Below are 14,383 nucleotides of genomic sequence, written 5' to 3'. Positions count from 1 at the left end.
TCCCTTCCAGGGAGGCCCACGAGCACAGAAGTCAGACAACAGAGCCCCTCCCTGGGGCTGCCCCTGGAGGATGAGGAGAGAGGGGTAGAGACTACTCCTCTGACCCTCAGTCTCTGGAAGTCCAAATGCCATCTGGTCCTCGTACAAAAAATACTACAAAATCCTGCCCAGTGACGGCCAAGCTTTCCCAGCCTCACCTCTGGATATTTACATATTCATTAACACGTGTCTGTTGTTAAAAGCAAATGATGGTCATTTGATGCCCATATGTTCCCTTTCAAAACGACAGGCTGATATTTATCCTCTGAAAATAAGCGAATTCTTAAACAGACGGCTGAGCACACATCCTCCTGATTTGAAGAGAAATAATCCTCTAAATTCAACAGGTCTCTGCGCAGCCCAGCAACCAGTGGATCCTCTGTGCAAGGCTCACCTCCCACTCAGATTCAGGTGCATCTGAACATCATGAGGCTTGCTTTTTTTTACAGGAAAGTGTTTAAGTATACTGGCGGGAAATACTCTCTTCTACCTTTTGGGTTAAAAAAATGCTTCGAAGGACACGAGGCATCCTTGTTGGTCTTCCCACGTGGCCTCATGGCTGCAGGACGCCCCTGGGGAAGAAGAGACCTGGGGGCTCTGAGGACCAGACTGTAGCCCCAGCCTGAGCATCAGCTGGCTGTGGGCCCTCGGACCAGCCCCTGCCTGCCCTGCACCTCCATCCCCCAGCTGTGCAGGGAGGGGACTGGACTAGCGTTGTTGTCTACTAGCCTGGCCACCCATCAGGAGCCCCGGAGGGCTCTTTGGTCTGTTAACCTTTGAAACTCTTCGATCTCTTCTGAACTCCTGGCCAGCTGACCGCCAAGGCCCTCTGGTTCTGACTTCCGGCATCTGCAGGAACAGCACATCTAAACTTGAGATCTCTTGCGCGCTTCATCCCTGGCATGTGGTAATGACCAGTCTGGTCAGTCCCTGGTGGCATGCTCAGGGTAAGAACCATGGCAGACATCTGTCAAGCCCTTATGGACAGTCGGCCTTGTAGGGCATGCAGTTTTCTCATTTAACCTTCAGACCAGCCTAGGAGGAAGCTACTATTGTCAGCTCTCTGTACAGTGAAGGAAACCGAGAGATTAATTAACTGGCATGAACTTAGGCTACAGGACTTCTAAGTGGTGGGTGGAACCAGGACTAGAACTCGGGTGGCTTAGCTCTAAACCTGTAGCCTGAGTCACTCTGCCATTTCTTTAAAGTCATGGGGCCATCCTGAGAAATACCAGCTGATCCAAGCTGGGAAACAGCCTTCCCCAAAACAGCGTGAACTCCCTCCCCAAGCCCGGATGTGTCCTGACTTCTGTTTCACTGCCTTCAGAAAAGGTGGGCAGGGAACCTGGTTCCTGGTTCAACCTGTGATGAATAACAATGACTAATTCCCTGAATATCCAGTTCCTCCTGAAAAGGGCCGGTTACCTGTGCGCTGTCCTCCCTGTGACTCTGGAGGAGCTTGCTCTGGAAAATGCCCCTCGCGTGGACAGGAAGTGTGAGTGGTGAGAGCGTGGGCACATCACACATCACCAGTGTCAGCAGATGTGGACGTGTGGTTGCCACCTCCTGTCTCTCCGCCAGGCACTTACTCAGCTCCATCCCTGCCCTTGGTCCTGCACTTGGACCCGAGGGCACCTCTCCTGTGCCTGCCACACGGGAGACCTTGTCTGGTATCCAAGGCCCCTTCAGCTCTTCTATCAGCTCCAGAAAGTTCAAGGAACCTTTGATGTGCAATTATCGTTTTTTTTTTTTAAATTTGATCTTTCCAAACCACAATCAATCCGGTCCAGGCCCTCAAATACAAATGTGTGTGGATACACGTGCCCTTGAGGAAGAGAGGGAGAAATATTTAGCCAAGGAAACGGACTCAAGATTGCTGCTTCCGGGGGTGGGGGTGCTGAAGAAAGGTCAAAGCCACAACATCACATGCCAGTGACTACTCTTCTGAACGAAGGGAGCCAACAGTCCAAAAAAGATTGTTACTAATGTGCTAGGTGTCTGAACAATTTCAAGCACCCCAGGCCCAAATGGATTTTTTTTTCCCATTCAGTTTGTCTCGGACTTGCAAAATACAGGTGTACATCTTACCATCTGTGAGACCAGTGAGAGGTGCGGCTCATTGGATTTGCCTTGTAAGGGCCTTAACCTCATGGGGAGGCAAGACATTGAGAGAGAAAAGAACTCTTTGATGTGTGTAGATGATGAAGTTTTCCTTCTTGCCAAGTTATTACTCAAACATTGTGCAAAACTGGAAAGCAGATATCAAGGTCCTACAAAAGATAGTGTTTCATTGAAATGCACAAGGCTGGGCTTGATGAAGCCAAGGAGGGCAGGACATGGACAGGGTGAGGGTCTCATTCAGGCCAGTTTCAAAGCAAAGGCCTTGATGGTGTACTTCAGAAAGCTCCTCATGTGGTGTGTGCTTTCAGAGTGAAAGGAGTGAAATTATTTCGGCAAAACATCTTTTAGCCAGGATGCGTTCAATAAATTATAGTACCTCCATACCATGGAATATGGTCCTGCCTTCCAAAGAACCAGGTGTATCTACATATTTACCAAAATGCAACAAAATCCATTGGTAAGGAAGATGCACTTTTCAGTTTTTGCACATATGTATATCCATTTGCATATTTTGAAATTTGATTTTGAACCTTATGAATGTATAACTAGTTCAAGAAATAATTCACTAAAAATGTAATAAAATCAATTGAAAAATGACTGGGTTTGTGCAAACCAAAGATATTCACCAAAATGATCACTGAGATTATCTCTGGGTATAGGAATTTGGACAATTTCCCCATTCTTCCTGGAACGTTTCTTTATTATTTTTTTTATAATAGACGTGTGTCATTTTGATAAATGAAGCTTTTCAAAACGACTAAATGAAAGCCAAGGACTTTAAGAACATTTCCTTAAGAACACTAGCAAATGAAACAAATGTGGTATGACTAGTGGGTTAATAACCCCATCAACCAAACACTGGTGGGATATAGAGATAAAAGAACAGTTGGAAAATTGTGTTTCTAACATCATACAGGGCAGAGTATTGCTTCGAACTTTTCATAAGAAAAGTAATACATATGCACTAAATTTTGAAAATTCAAAAAGGTAGAAGAAAATCCCTTCTAGATTCTTCCCAAACTCTGGCTGTTACAATGCTCACACATTTCCTTACAGCCTGTTATTCTAGACATAGGGCTCCTTGGTGTCGAGAGTCATGATGTGACCACATGCCCCCTATTAGCCCGGTTAGTCAGCTGCTGAAATAGCAGTGGAATTAACTTCTTCGTTAGTTGGGGGGGCCCCAGTTTACGTGGTCGATGTCAGTGGTTAATGGTCGCCTTGAAGCTCACACATGGATACCGTCCCCAACAACTGTGAAAATATTGATTGAGTGAAGACCTTACCTTCAAAATGGAGTGTTTTTACTCCGTGACCACAGAACAAGCATGAGAGGAAATTCCAGCTGGAGATGTGTGGCTGCCTTGTCCTTCTGTCCTTCCTGAGCAGGCTGGCATCCTGCTTTGTGCCTGAGCATCCTGGGCAGATGGATGATGCCACATGGTCAAACTCAGCTTCCAACATGATGGGCATGTGGGGCTCAGGCACCTGGAGCTGGAGAAAATCGGACTTAAGGGTCCCTCAGAAATGATGTCACCCCCCCCATTCACATCAGAGGCTGAAGGACCAAACACTGGGGAGAGAGTGCCTAAGGAGCTATTGATACTAGACATCAAAAATGAAAAGATAAAGGTGGGGAGGGTCTAGCTCAGTGGTAGAGACCATGCTTAGCATGCATTAGGTCCTGGATTCAATCCCCAGTACCTCCACTAAAAAAATGAATGAATTAATTAAAACTGAATTACCTCCCCCCCAAAATGAAAAGATAATGTGAAAAGGAAATTCACATTTATTTACAGGTATAACGATTCCTGCACTGATAATGAGAAGCAGTAATATGGATGCTCTGTGGCCGCCTAGTGTAATCAATGTGATTGTGTCACGGTAGCCTGGCCCATACGTTAATGAATGAATCGTTATATAATTTTTATGGCATCCTCTTCTCTTTTGAATGCCTAACTGCTCTAGCTAGGACTTCCAATGCAATGTTGAATTAATGTCAAGAGTAAGCCTCCTTGTCTTGTTCCTGATCTGAGAGGGAGAGCTTCCAGCTTTCCACCATGGAGCGCGATGCTAGCTGTGAGCTTGTCTTACATGGCCTTTATTATTTTGAGGCATGTTCCTTCTATACCCACTTTGTTGAGATTCTTTTTTTTTTATCATAAATGGAGTTTGAATTTTGTCAAATGTTTTTTTCTGCATCTGTTGAGATGATCATGATTTTTATCCTTCATTTTGTTAATGTGGTGTATCCCATTGTTTGATCTATAGATATTGAACCATCTTTACATCCGTGGAATAAATACCACTTACTCATGGTGTGTGATCCTTTTAATGTATTAGTGAATTTTGTTTGCTAATATTTTGATGAGAATATTTTCATCTATGTTTAAAAAAAGAAACAAACAAATTTTCATGGCATCCAGTATTACAGTGCTATTCATAATACAGTATTGGAAATATTGTTTTTTAAACCTTTTTTTTTAAACCACTTACCTGAGACAATAGGCTGGTAAACAGTTTCTTCAACTACAAGAAAGGCAGATTGCATGATAAGGAAATTCTTGGAAAGCCAAGTTATAAAACAGTAAGAAAACTAACACATTATTAATTCTATATTAAATATCATGGTAGAGAAGGTGCAGCTCAGAGGTAGAGTGCGTGCCTAGCAAGCATGAAGTCTGGGGTTTAATCCCCAGTATCTCCATTCAGAAAATAAACAAAACACCTAATTACCTACCCCACCTCAAAAAGTATACAGCTCTGTATGTCAATTATATCTCAATAAAACTGGAACGAAGGAAAAATTTTTTAATAAAGAAAAAAAACTCACTTACCTTATGCCAAGGTAAGGCTAGACCAGATCTACATGTATTTTATGCATTTACCACATAGCTAACTTATTCTTAATTTTTTTGGTATTTGTGAGTTTTTCAAATGGTCACAAATCTCCAGAGAATTTTCCGATGTATTTATCGAATAAAATCTGCACATAAGTGGGCCCGTGCAACTCAAATCCGTGTTGTTCAAGTGTCAGCTGTACAGTCTGGAGAGGATGGCCCAGTGGGCGGGGGCTCTGCGTTAGCCCTGGGCCTGGGCTGTGGGCCCAGCTCCTTTATTCTGTCCAGCTGGTCTTGGTCACCACAGGTTCCTGGGGTCTAGCAAAATGCCTGGTGCCTAGTGAGGTCTCAAGAGGAATGACTGAACAAATGGCCTGGCGTGAGATGCGGGGCCACAGCCCTGGAAACACGGTCACCCTGGGGTAGGGGCTGGAGGATGCTAGGAGCAAACTCTTCTCTCAGAAATGTCAGAACTTCCTTGATGCTTTTGGTGTTTTGGGCTCCTCTGTAAAGCTGGGGTCAGCCCAGAACATGAGCATTTTGAAGCAAGGCCAGTAAACGTGGACAGTGGGGACTAGCGGCTCCCAACCAGCCCGTGGCGGTGAGAAGAGCCCGCTGTGGGTGGGGGCGCCGGCGTGTGTGACAGAGGCCTGGTTAGAAGCTGGACAGGCTGGAGGCTGGAGTTCGAGGACCTGAGATGACCCATACGGGCTGCCAAACCTTTCCCCCCAGATCCCCAGTTTCTTACCTGCTAATGAGGGGTGATTGTCTGTCTTCTTCACAGGGTGGTTGTGAGATCAGAAAGCTAATGTGTGGGAAAGTGTTTCATAACCTGTAAAGAGCAAGATGATTTGTCAGTGTCTAAGTTCCTCCCTCTCTTCCTCCCTCCTCCTCCCTTCCTTCCTCTCTCTCTCTCCCATTAAAGCCCCTCAGACCTCGCCCCTCCTGCCTGCCCTGCGCTCCTCACTCTTGACAGCAATGCCTCTGACCCCGGCTTCCCTCTGGGGGAAGCCTCTGCTTCTCCACCTTTCTCTCCCAATGGCAGCTCGGAGAATCCCTGAGCCAGCCCTGCAGCATCTGCTGAGCATCTCCCACCCACAGCATCACCTTCCTGCTTGGGGACTGGCTCCCCTGAGCCTTAAAGGACATGGCTGGTGGGGGTGAGGCCCAGCTCAAGCAGCGTGGTGGTGGGCATGGAGCTGAACGCAGCCTCCAGAGCTCACATACCTGCAGGGCCACCTCAAACTCAGGTGAGCAGTGCCACTGGGGGTGTTATTTCTGCCTCATGTCGGCCAAGGCTGGGCCCGTTGAGGAACACGTGAAGGCCTGTGTGCCCGATGACCTCCATCACAGAGCCCTGACCCTGGCCTCAGTTTCTCCACGTTCCAGAGACTCCTCTGAGGCCCTTGCCTGCTCTGCAATTGCTGCTCTCGCCTGCTGCTGGGGCAAGTCCCAGGCTGAGGGGAGGAGACCCCGACGGCTGCCCCCGAATCAGGGAGTTCCTGCTCCTTCCAGGGCAGCATTGCCTCAGCAAGAGAGGAAGGATCTGGCCTCACCTCCAGGCTGCAAAGGAGCCTCGTACACCACCTCCCTGCCCGGCTAGACCAGAATCCCAGCTGACCCTGCCAGGTAGAGGACCCACCCTGTGCCAGGCATGGCCTCATTCCTTGACCTTCCCAAAATGTGGGTAATGCATAACCCAGGTTGTGCCAGACACCAGAAGCAGACCTGGGGCAGGGTCAGACACACAGAGAGTGATGGGAGAAAATGCGTGGGCAGGATGCGGGGGAGGGAGCTGGAGGGTGGGGAGCCCTCAGTGTTGAGCCCAGGGAAGGGCCAGGAGGAAGGTTGGGTAGTGTCTTGGTCTGCTTGGGCTGCCAGGACAAAATGCCACAGACTGTGGGCTGAACAACAGAAATCTGTTTGCTCACAGTCCTGGAGGCTACAAGTCCCCAATCAACATGTTGGCAGTTTGGTTTTCTTTTGAGGCCTCTCTCGAGCTTGGCTTGCACGGGCCACCTTCTCTCTGTGGCCTCACCTGGTCCTTTCTCTTTGTGCATGCATCTCTGGGCCGTAATCTCCTCTTCTTAGAAGGACATCAGTTAGATTGGATTAGGGCCCATGCCAATTACGTTATTTTAATTTAAACCTTTTTAACAGCTCTATCTTCAAATACAGTTGCATTCTGAGGTCCTGGGGGCTAGGACTTCAACACATGGATTTGGGGGGACACAGTGCATCCCAGAAGAGCTCGGAAGAGCCTCAGCTCTTGGCACAGCTTTAGAAGAGTCCCTAAAGTCCCTAAAGTCCCTGAGCCCCAGCTCCCAGGGGGACATCCTGCATCCTGCAGGAATGGGCAGATGCAAATTGCCTCCCTCTTCTGTGCTCAGTCACTGGCTGGGAGCAGCTAGGGGAGGTGGGTCCCGAGGGATGGTGCTGGGGTGTTGGCCACCTGGACCTCCAGCAGCACACTTTCTCAGAGGAGACACAAGCAGAGTGTTTCTGTGGCACAAAAGTATTAACTTGCAAGAAAAGGATATATACATCCACCAAAACTTAAACAAAAATGCTCTTAGCACCTTTATCATAATCATACCAACTAGGAACAACCCAACCATCCATAGATGGGTGGATGCATGAATGTGAGTGGTTTGTCCAGACAACAGCAGGTATGACTCAGAAGGAATGAAGGGCTGATGCAGGCTTGCAACACTGTGGATGAGTCTCAAAAATACTCTGTAGAAAGAAGCCAGACGCGGAAAAGTGTGTATTCTAGGCTTCCATTAATAGGAAGCCCAAGAAGGCAAAATTAGTCTCTGGTGACAATGAGTGCCTAAGGGGTTGAACGTCGGGGAATTTACTGAGAGAATTCACTGGACTTATGGAAATGTTCTATGTCTTGATTTGGGTTTTGGTTATACTTTGGCAAAACTCATTGAATTGTGCTAAAGTCTGTGCATTTCACAGTTTGTAAATTTTAGCTCAATAAAGGAAAACATCCCCGCTGTATAGACAAGGCTCAGGGAGGTTCAGGGTTTACTGGAGACTCACAGAAGCTGGGCTTGGGTTAGAACCACACCTGCCCGGCCCCTGGTCCATGCCCATCTGAGACCTGGTGTCTTGTGGCTTCCAGGACTGACTCATGAGGCTCCGGTGCAGCCACAGAAATTCCTGGGTGCCCCCTGGGGCATGGTCCCCTTGACAGCTGGGCTCAGACTCCTGGGCCAGGGTCCAGCCCCTGTCAGCAGAGCTGGGACTTGGCCCAAGTCAGACTCTGTAGCAGGGTGGGCAGCCAGTCTGGAGGTGCAGACCCAGCCCCAGACAAGCACTGGCTCCGTTAGGCCTGGGCCAGGCTAGAGGAACTGGCCCCCTTGGGCAAGCGGCAGGTGATGCCTCTCCAAGGCTCTGGGAGCTCAGGGAGCCATCTGTCCAGGCCAAATCTTAGCTCCACCCTATCATCAGCTGAGTGTCCTGGTCTGACTATAATGAGCCTGTTTGCTCAGGAGTAGACTCAGGGTAAAAAATGGAGGTAAAAGGAGAACACAAATGTAAAGCACCTGAGACACAGTAGGCTGTCAACAACATTGTTTCTTTCATCTCTCCTAATCTCTTCATTCATTTAGTCAGTCAGTTAGTTATTCAACAAACATCAATTCCCTGCTCTCACCAGGGCTGTGCTAGGCACACAGATGAATCAGTCCTGCGGTTAATGAGCTCACAGCCTAGGAAACAAGTTTTCAGAATTACTAGTAACTTTATAACACACTTTAATACCCGGTTGGGTTAGTTCTACCTCCATAATACTTCCTTCTCTGAATGTTTCTGGTTATTCTTGGATATTTACTCACCGAAGCCTCAGAAGCAGTTTGTCTAATTTTTAAAAAATCAGCATCGACAATGATTATGTACATAATATAGGTAGTATTTCAAATCAGTGAGAAAAAAAGGTATATAATTTAGTAAAAATATTGAAAAAACTAGATAGTCAAAAAAAAAAAAATCCCAAAGTAAATTCCAGAAGGACAAAAGGTTTAAATGTCAAAAAAAAAAAAAAAAAAAAAACCCAAAAAACCCCATAAAAATATTAGAAGGAAATTTTCCAAGTGGGAAAGAACTTTCTAGACATGAGACAGAAACCATAAAGGAAAGGCTAATCAATTTGTCCATATAAAAAGGAAATAATTTTTTTGCCTTAAAACTTACCAGAAACAAAATCAGAGGTAAATGACAGGAAAAAGGCAGCACATAGGACAAAAGCCCATTTTCCCTAATGTACGAAAGAATTCCTAGAAATTTTGATGTAAAGGGAAAAAAACCCAAACTTAAAAAGTGAGTGTACGTGAGCAGACAGTTCGCAGAAAAGAGAATACAAACACCTTTTTTAAAAAGCCTTATTTTGAGAGAGCTGAAGTCTTACAGAAGAGTTGCAGAGGTAATCCAATTTCCATGTTCCCGTCACCCAGACTCTTCTCATATTAACCTCTTACATAACCATAGTACCATTATCAAAACTAAGAGTTAAGCGTGGTACATACTATCAACTAAAGTACTGAAGTTAATTCGTGTTTCACCAGTTTTTCCACTAACGTCCTTTTTCTGGTCCAAGATCCAGTTCAGGACTCCTCTTTGTATTTAGTTGTCTTGTCTCCTTGGTCTCTCTTCCCATCTGTGATCGTTCCTCAGTCTTTCCTTGTTTTTCATGCCCTTGACACTTTTAATGAGTGCTGATCAGATATTTTGTAGAATGTCCCTCAGCTTGGATTTGTCTGGTGTTTTCTCCTGATTAGACTGAGGAGCGAGGTAGCTTCTGGTGCATCGCGAGCCCACGGTGTTATGTTAACCTTGTTCACTTGGCTGAAGTGGTATCTGCTGGGTTTCTTCACTGTAAATTTACTGATTTCCCCTTTGCAGTCATTAAGTATTTTGTGTGGACATAAGTTTTCAACTCCTTGGGGTAAATTACAAGGATTGTGGTTGCTGGACTGTACGGTAAAAGCATATTTAGGTTTGCAAGAAACTACCAAACTGTCTCCCAAAGAGGCTGGACTATTTTGCTTTCTCGCCAGCAACAAGAGTTCCAGCAGCTCCACACTCTCACCAGCATTTGGTGGTGTCAGTGCTCTGGGTTTCAGTCATTCTAATAGATGTGTAGTGGCATTTCATCATTTGAATCTGCAATTCCCTAATAAGGCATAATGTTGAGCAACTCTTCATTCGCTTATTTGCTACCTGTACATCATCCTTGGTAAGGTGTCTATTGAGATCTTTTGCCCTTTTTTGTGTGTATTATTTAAAAGTTTTTAAATTTATTTGTTGCTAGTGTATGGAAATGCAATTATTTTTTGTATCTTGTCCTTGTATTCTTGTTTAAATTAATTTATTATAATATTTTTATCGATTGCTTATGAATTTCTATGTAAACAATCATGCTTTCTACAAATACATTTTTTTTCCTTTTTATCTCTATGGCTTTTACCTCTTTTTCTAGCCTTACTGCATTGCTAGAACTCTGTTGTGTTTTTATTGCTACACCCATGTTTTCAAGAGGTTTTGTTCTCAGGATATAACTTTTTCATAACATCCAATTCTTGTTTCCTAAGGCAACGTCTTCTCTTATCTCTCATTGATAGCTTTTTCCTTTAGTTTAATTTTCTTTTCTCTACATAGTCTTTGTTTCTACCAAATTCTTTTTCTCTGTTTCTTTTGGTGTCCTCAGATAATCTGTTTTCTTGGATGTTAAATAATCCTTGTTTGTCTAGTCATAATTATGAAATGGGAACTAAAAACTTTATTGGACACTCTGCACATGAATGGGACTTACTGACGTTATGTCCCTCTGTAGGATAATCAGATGGAGCACGTATGGGGGAACTCCTGTTGTCCATAACTAGAGACACTTCCTCATGGCTAGCCAGAATCCCCAGGACATAGTCTTTCCATCTCCTGCTAGAGAAAAACAGCCTGGCTGTCAGCCTCTGTGGAGCACAGCAGGAGGCAAGGGCTGTTGGGATCACATCTGATACTCACATGCATTTGGCATGGTGCCCACACCCTCAACCATGCCTGGCATCCCCCAGTTTAGATACATTGTTTTTACCAAGATGGGGCTGGAGGTGGGGCTGTCACACAGGGAGGGCATCTAGGAATCCAAGTGATTATCAAATAGCTTCCACCCAGCCCTCCTCATTTTAGCACACCTTCCACCTCCAGGTCCAGAAGCCCTGGGTAGTCAGCTCCTGTGCCTCTTCAAGGTTCTGTGTGTAAACTGAGGGCTCCCAGCTTTCCTCACTGCTGGTCTAGGAACTGGCTTCCTTGGGTCTTCTAAATCAGTCACCACCACCTCATCTGATTTCCAGTTGAAATGTTGGTGCTGTTTTTCTCTCCTGTTCTCTTCGTCCTTGTTGGTTCCTATTTTTGTTTTTGTTTGTTGGTTTAATCCTTTTATGGTAGATTTCAGGAGGCAGGGAAGTTAGATGCGTATGTTCAATCCACCATTTCAACCCAGAAGTCTTCTTTCTATCTTTCACTTGCTTAACAAAGAACAAACTTACATGATGCCCTGATTGTTCTTCTATTATTATATGGCAAATCTAGCAGGATTTTAAAATGCAAGGCTTGCCCCCTGAGTTGTAAAATATTATCGCAACATTACTGAATCTTTTATGTCCTTGTTTCAAAATTCATTTTCAGAGTGTTGGGGAAAAAAAAATCTTGCTTTGTCCTCAAAAGATTGTATGAAATTTCTTGGAAGTAGCATATGGCATGGAAATTTCTCTTGTCTGAATAGTAATGTTAATGTGGACCTCAAAAAATTCTTGAGCACCTGCTGTGTACCAGGCCTGAACCAGGACTGTTTAGTGGGGCTTCGGTAGAGATGGAGCACTTCCACCTCCTGCCTCAATCCTGGGACGGGCACAGCAGGACCTCACCGCAGCTCCCTGCCTCCAGGAAGTCCTGGCACAAAGCTTCCTGGTCACTTCCAGCCAGCCCTCCCATCCAGTGGGACCTGTAGGACAGGTTTCCCGCTCAGCACTGCCCACTTGACTCTTTCCACTCCCTTGCTGCTGAGAACAGAATTCTGGGGCTGGTGATCATGTAGGCACAGAAACTTATGTGGAATCTCCACCTTGGGCTGCTTTCCTCTGTGTTTTATTTACACAGCTATTAAAGCAACCTCATTTATCTGAAAAAGAAAACCCACTAATTTAAAAAGACAGATGCACCCCAATATTCATAGCAGCATTATTTACAATAGCCAAGATATGGAAGCAACCTGTGTGCATCAACAGATAAATGGATAAAGAAGATGTGGTATAGTTATATACAATGGAATATTACTTAGCCATAAAAAGAATGAAATTTTGCCATTTGCAGCAACATGGGATAGACCTAGAGGGTATTATACTAAGTGAAGTAAGTCAGATAGAGAAAGACAAATAGTGAAGATGTCACTTATATGTGGAACCTAAAAAAGAAAATGAATGAGTATAACAAAACAGAAACAGACTCACAGATACAGAGAACAAATTGGGGGGGGGGGAAGTGGGGAAAGGGAAGAGGGTAGAGGCAAGATGGGGGTAGGAGATTAAGAGGAACAAACTACTGTGCATAAAATAAACAAGCTTCAAGGATATATTGTACAGCACAGTGAATATAGCCAATATTTTATAACTTTAAATGGAGTATAATCTATAAAAATATTGAATCACTATGTCATACACCTGAAACTAATATAATATTGTAAATCAACAATACTTCAATAAAAGAAAGAAAGTACCAGAAATCCCTCCAGCCTCCTATTACTTACCCTTCAAAACTCAGCTCAATTGTCCTTCCTCTGAGGAGCCTCGCTGGACAAGGACTTCACAGCCCACGGGCCCCCCTCCTTCATGCACCCACTTACTCTGCAACGTGGGTGCTATCCGGACCCCAAGGGCCTCGAGGGCTGGGCGTGGATGGCTCAGCAATGTTTGTTGTTAATGAATGAAAAGAAATGAGCGTGGCAGGCCCGGGTACAGGATCATCTAAATACAAGTTCCACTGAAATGGCAATGACCGTCGTCCCTGCGTTTTGTCTGAAGAAGACATTTACAACTGACTTTTCAAAAAGAATTCTTTGTTGAATAAGACCTGAGACTGCAAGGCTGCTCCTCTTGTACTTTTTTGGCAAAACCATCAAAATAGACTTGATGGAAGAAGAAAGAACCCCACCCATCCCAGACCATCAGCCAGAAGACTAAGAGTGTTCGTCTGACTCGTTTTTCATATGTGAAATACAGGGGTGTAGCCTTTTTTTTTTTTTTTAACTTTTGTGATTGAAGTCTAGTCAGTTTACAATGTTGTGTCCATTTCTGGTGCACAGCACAACGCTTCAGTCATACATGAATGTACACATATTTGTTTTCATATTCTTTTTCACCGTAAGCTGCTACAAAATACTGAACATGGTTCCCTGTGCTGTGCTAAGTAGCCGGTTATTTGTGGTAAATCAAAGTTAGGGCGCATGTGGCAAAATGATTTATCAGGAAATGGCGACTTAATAATCAAGAATGGCCAAGAGCAGGTTAGCGATTGTGAAGATTAGGAAAACACAGGGCTTTTCAATTCTGTTTATTAAGTGTCCTCATATGTAACTATGTAGTTCCCATTGTCCTATGAATTAAAGGGGAACAATTCTTCATCTTGGCTTTTGGACTTCTTTCCCTTTGTGTTGAGTCATTTTACACTTTTCCAAGAGACCAAAGTTCGGAGCTAAAATAGAGAAAAACATATGAAATGCTTTCTTTTGACGCAGAGCAACGCTTGCCCTGTGGCTCACCCATACAGAATTTCTCACGTCTGGGATCTCGTTTGCTTCTCATTACAACCCCATGACGTGTAGGAGGCCTGGCAGATGTCATCATGACCTTCATTTATATTTTACAGGTGAGGAAACTGAAGCACAGAGGCATTACATGGCTTGTATAAGTCACAGGGAGTAGGCGGTGTTGCTGCCAACCATCTCGGGAACCTGATTCCAGATTCTGTGTTCATTTCTGTGACATCCTGCTGCCCATCGGGCTGTCCAGAGGGCAAGGGGTGGACGCACTGACCGAGCAGAGTCATAAACACAGTGTTTGTGTGCCGATAAAGTACATTTAAAATTGAGCTCTGGAGGGAGATTTTAGCACAAAGATGTTCACTGTTGTTTCTGAGTGGTAAGGACCTGGAGAGGGGGGTGTATGTGTGTATATATGCTGCTTTTCCTCATTCACATTTATCATTTCCATACATAATTTTATATATGTGTGTGTGTGTTAAATTTTTTGAAAACATTTTGTTCAATGACTCCTCTAGGCAATCAGCCTATAACCCCAAAGCAGAGCTTTCTGCTAATATCTTGT

General features: G+C 44.8%; 1 long non-coding RNA gene across 1 annotated transcript; it reads right to left on the bottom strand.

The window, feature by feature from the left end:
* Positions 1 to 3,471: 3,471 nt before the first annotated feature.
* Positions 3,472 to 6,353, bottom strand: LOC116666936. Its single transcript, XR_004323739.1, has 3 exons — positions 6,228 to 6,353; positions 5,749 to 5,832; positions 3,472 to 3,654 (listed from the first exon to the last, which is right to left on the bottom strand). It is a non-coding gene; the product is annotated as an uncharacterized LOC116666936 (long non-coding RNA).
* Positions 6,354 to 14,383: the final 8,030 nt, after the last annotated feature.

This window comes from Camelus ferus, chromosome 11 (genome assembly GCF_009834535.1).
Source record: "Camelus ferus isolate YT-003-E chromosome 11, BCGSAC_Cfer_1.0, whole genome shotgun sequence".
Classification (NCBI taxonomy): Eukaryota; Metazoa; Chordata; class Mammalia; order Artiodactyla; family Camelidae; genus Camelus; species Camelus ferus.
This window is presented reverse-complemented; position numbering and strand designations above follow the sequence as displayed.